Source organism: Ochotona princeps, chromosome 15, assembly GCF_030435755.1.
Source record: "Ochotona princeps isolate mOchPri1 chromosome 15, mOchPri1.hap1, whole genome shotgun sequence".
NCBI lineage: Eukaryota > Metazoa > Chordata > Mammalia > Lagomorpha > Ochotonidae > Ochotona > Ochotona princeps.
The window spans coordinates 56,929,801-56,935,244 of NC_080846.1; the positions used below are offsets into that span (position 1 = coordinate 56,929,801).

The window sequence follows — 5,444 nt, forward strand, 5'->3', positions numbered from 1 at the left end:
CCAGGTGCCTCCACCATGCCACCCAAGTTTGACCCCAATGCAATTAAATTAGTGTGCCTGCAGTACACAGGTGGCAAGGTGGGTACCACGTCCGCCTGGCCCCCAAGACTGGTCCCCTGGGTCTGTCTCCAAAGAAGTTGGGTTATGACATTGCCAAGGTCACCAGGGACTGGAAGGGCCTACAGATCACAGTGAAGATGACCATCCAGATCTGACAAGAGCAGATTGAAGTGGTGCTGTTGGCCTCTGTCCTGATCATCAAGGCCTTCAAGGAGCCATCCAGGGACCACAAGAAGCAGAAGAACATCAAACACAGTGGGAACATCACATTTGATGAAATTGTCAACATCGACGGCAGATACGCCACTGATCCTTAGCCAGAAAACTTTCTGGAACCATTAAAGAGAATCTGGGGACTACCCAGTCAATGAGCTGTAACGTGGATGGCCGCCACCTGCACAACATCATAGATGACATCAATAGTGGTGCTGTGGAGTGCCCAGCTAGCTAAGAAGAGAAACTGTCTCAATGAAGGATCATCTGGCAATCCAAAAAAAAAAAAAAAAAAGGAATCAATAGAGAAGAGAGGAGGACAACAGAATGGGCCAAGTGAGAAAAGTGAGAAGGCAACATGGAGCAAGGAGAAGAGTGATATCAGAGGGACTAAGCAACCAGCTTGGGTGGTACCAAAGAGCAGAGGGCGAAAAAGCCCTAGAAGAACCATGGCTAAGCAAGACAACTATGGCTCAAATATGCAAAATAATTGTTTCACTAAGATCTTCAAAAGAAAATATCAAACATGATATATATTTCTCATTTTTTAAAGTTGTACTACAATGCATTTATTAACATCAAATAGTATTCACCAGGAAGGGAGCAGCCACTGGAGCTGGGGCAGGCCCGGGTACAGCTCACTGCATGTACATGATGGCTAGAATCAGGGCTCCGAGCACGGAGACGGACCTCTCTTGGAACCTGACAGGAGCCAAGAGGCTGCTAGAATTTTCAACTCCCAGAACACAAGGTTACTCCCACCCAATCCCATCCACCGAACAATATTGTCGGTGAGTGGAGCCCGGGCCTGATTTGTTCTCCAGATTTTCCCTCTCAGTGTACTCACCAGGAAGGGAGCAGCCTCTGGAGCTTAGGCAGGCCCAGGGACATCTCACCATGTGTACACATTGGCTGGAATCAGGGCTCCAAGCAGAGAGATAGACCCAGCATGGAATCTGCCAAGATTCACTATTATTCATTAGAGGATCAAAATGAGATAGAGAGCCTCCAAGGTACTGATTCACGCCCCAGATGATTACACAATGATCAGGACTAGGAGCCAGGCTGAAGCAAGGGATCTGAAACTCTACCTGGGTTTCCCATGTGAGTGCAGGGGTTCAAGCACCTGGACAACCTTGTACTACTCTCTCAGGTGCATCAGCAGGGAGTTGAACCTGAAGCAGAGCAACTGGGACTCAAACTGCCACTCACATGTGTTTCTGAAACTGCAGATGATGGCTTAATCTCTCTGTGCCACAATGCCAGCCCAGTAGGGCCCACTTTGGAGAGACAAGTCTATGGTTATAAATTTACCTAGTTTTTAACTATCTCCACATTTCTTATGCCTAAGCCAGTGTGTCTACCATGTATGTACATAGCCACTTTACTGGGTTGTTTAGGAAATGACAAGGGGCATTCTAGATAGGTTCAGCACACGTATGGTTTTATTTGCCTTTAGCGGAATCTGCAAGCAAGGAACCTGGCCAGAGGGAGGTAGACAGTGCCTCAGTGTCTAGCAGGGAAGATTTTAAATGTCCTCAGAATGCAAAAATTATACTTACATACAGGGCTGCTGCTGTTGAACAGCTCCATATAGCCACATTGCATATCAAAACACTTTTTCAGGCACCTTCAATTTACTCAATTCTCTACTGGCCAATTAAAAAACAAATGTCAATGAGGTGGTCACAGAAGGTGGTTAAGAACTCGCATTTATTTTTACCATATTGGTTACTCATTACTATGTCAATTAATTCCATAGTGATGTAAATTTTTGCTGATGGTATGTTGGAGCTTTTAATTCATCGGGATGACACTCTGCTGGCTCTGTCTTCAGACCAGAGAAGGTATACCTAAGAAACCGTTGAACTTGACTGGACAATAAGATGCTGGACTCGATGTTTGGTATATGCTTGCAATGAAGGAATCTCAACTGAACTTCAGCTGTGGTTATGCAACAAGGTGGAGGACTCCACCATGGTGGGAGGGTTTGGGGAGGGGTGGAGAGAATCCAAGTACCTATGAAACTGTGTCACATAATACAATGTAATTAATGAATTAAAAATAATAAATAAATTTAAAAAACTAAAAAAAACACACAAAGACAATAAAGCTGAGAGTTGAGGTGTTACAAATGAGATTAAGGCTAAGAGCTTGCCAAAGGGGCCCTGTGGTAGCAGGTGGTCACCTGATGAAAGGACTTGATTCCTTCAATTCCTTCACCCAGCCCACACTGGGCAATACCTGTTTCTTTCTTTTTCTTCCTTTGTTTTTTTCTTTCTTTGATTTTTTCTTGCTTGCTTTCTTTGTTCCTTTCTTTCTTCTTTTCCTCTTTCCTTATTTCCCCCCTTCCTTTGTTCGTTTGTTTTTCTTTCTCTCTCTCTCTCTCTTTTAATATTTATTCACTTCCATTAAATAGTCTGATCCAAAGAAAGGAGGAGAGACAGAAGATCCTTCATCTGCTGGTTCACTCTCCAAGTGGCCACAATGGCCAGAGATGGGCTGAACTGAATCCAGGAGCCAGGAACTTCCTCCAGGTCTCCCACACAGGAGCCGGGTCCCAAGCCTTTAAGCTGTCCTGGGCCACATTCCCTGGGAGCTAGAATGAGAAGTGGAGCAGCCAGGATATGAACTATCACCCATATAAGGTACTGTGCATGCAAGGTGGCGACTTTAGCCACTAGAGTACCAGGCTTGGCCCTGGGCAACATGTTTACCATGCATGGGCACAGTTGAGTTTGAATAGCTTTTTGATAATTTTGAGTGCTCATCTTGTCCTTTTAACTCTGCACATGGTTTCCACTTCTGTCTGTGTCTTTGTCTCTCTGTCTCTCAAAGATTTATTTATTTTTATTGGAAAGGCAGATTGAAAGAGGGAAGGAGAAAGACGATCCTCCATCTACTGGCTCCCTCTCCAAGTGGCTGCAACAGCTGAAGCTCAGCCAATCTAAAGCCAGGAGTCATGAGCTTCTTCAGGGTCTCGCACACAAGTGCAGGGTCTCAAGGTTTGGGCCATTCTCTACTGCTTTTCCAGGCCAAACGCAGGGAGATAGATGGCAAGCATAGCAGCCAGGACACCAACCTGCACCCATATGGGATCCCAGAACTTTTAGGATGGAAAATTTGAGATTGAGCTACTGTGTCAGGTCTGTAAGCCAGTGTTTTTGTTTGCTTGTTCATTTGTTTTAAGATTCATTAACTTATATTGGAAAGGCAGATAGAGAGGTGGAGAGACAGAGAGGAAGATCTTCCATCTGATGAATCATTCCCCAAGTGACCACAACAGCAAGGCATGTGCCAATCTGAAACCAGGAACCCAGAGCCCCTAATGCATCCCCCACATGAGTGTAGAGTCCCAAGGCTTTGGGCAATCCTCAACTGCTTTCCCAGGCCTTAAGCAGGAAGCTGGATATGAAGTGGGGTCACCAGGATTAGAACCAGCACCCAGATGGGATCTGGGCGCACTCAAGGTGATGGCTTTAGCCACTAGGCAACTGTACTGGTCAATCCTGTATTTTTAACTGCAGGTTTGCTAAGCCCACTTTCCCAGGACACGTTTGTCCCATTCAGGACCAGGACACATGCTCTGACTCCATCCTATTTGTATAGTCTTTGGGGAACCACTGCTTCCTTATAGAAAGATGTGGAAGGGTGGGGGTGAGAGCACTCTTCCACCTGTGTCCAATCTCTGGTGGCCTCTTCCCACACTCTTTCCCAGAGGAGGACTTCTCCCACTGTGGCATTGTTTCTGCTTTTTTCTCTTCCCTGCTTACCCACAACCCCTTGGCCCACTCACATTGGTTATTTCTCTGTGTGGGGTAGCCCACACTTCTGCACAAATGTTCAGTTTATTCCTTCAATGTAAGTAAGCTCTGCTCCCATTTACACATAGTACTAGATTCTACTTGGGGTTTTTACCTCCGTGGGAGGCAAGAATGTTGGATTGGAAATGAATATATTCACTGTCCACATCAGTACAGATGATCAATTCTTAAAACAACTTTAGGGGCTGTTCTTGGAGCACAGGAGGTTAGGCACCCACTTGTGGTGCCGGCATCCCATATTGGAGTGCAGGTTAGAGTTCCAGCTGCTGTGCTTCTGATCCAGGTTCTTGCTAAGAAGGCAGTAGAGGATTTGACACAAGTGTTTGATCCCATGCTACCCATGGGGGAGGCCTAGATGGAATTCCTGGTTCCTGGTTCCACCTGGCCAATTTGTACCTATTGTGCACTTTTGCACCAGTAAATGGAGTCCTTTCTCTGTTTCTCCTCTCTGCCACTCTGCCTTTCAGATACATAATTCAATCTTAAATACAAAACAAAACAAACAAGCAAGCAAAAAACACCATAGCCACAGTTTTTTTCATAAAGGAAGCAGAAGGAGAGTGACCCTACTAGGATAGTTGAGAGAATCAGTGAAGAAGGAGCCTGCTTTTGGTCTCGAGTAACAGTGATGACTAAGAGTTGGCATTCTCTGGGAGTTACACTTTCTGCCCTGTTAGATATGCCCATTCGTTTTAGTACTGGACCAAGTGCAGAGAAACACACTGGGGATGTCTTAGGTTCTATTTGGGTCACTGTCCTGGGTGCTGCACATAACCTTCATGTAGCTTCTTCCAAAACATTTAGAAGTAGTTTACCCAGAGACCCAAATTGACTTTCCTTTCCGCACCCAATGAAGAAAACTGAGAGATGTATTAGCTCTAAAGGAAATCTTGATTAAAAACAGTATGTCTAAACATCAATAAACTTGGGTTAATCCCTCCAATGGAAACAAAGACTCCTGTCTGCCTTCCCTAGAAATTCAGTATTTACACAAAGCCCAGTGGTGCCATGCTCTGAGACTTGAAGGTGCCCTGCATTCCCAGCCAGCCACCAGCACCCTCTAATCCTCTATGACTTATTTGGATAAGACTAATCTCAGCTCCAGGCTTGCTTACATTTTTGGGTTACCTTTTGTCCTGGAATGCATCTCTGTGTTCTCATTATATCTGTCTACAAGGCCGGTCCCGATCAGAAGCTTTAAAATGAATTTTCTGAATTCTGTGTCCCCCATTTTCTCGATGTCCTCCTCAGTTAACTCTGAGATTGGCATAGGGTTTTGCTCCTTTGCAGGAGAGTTTTCGGTAATATTCATTCTGCCTTTGTCTCTTTTGCTCTTGATCATTGTAC

The 5,444-nt window shown here is 45.2% G+C and overlaps 1 pseudogene; it reads left to right on the forward strand.

Moving 5' to 3' along the window:
• Positions 1-511, forward strand: LOC131482121 (large ribosomal subunit protein uL11-like; annotated as a pseudogene).
• Positions 512-5,444: the final 4,933 nt, after the last annotated feature.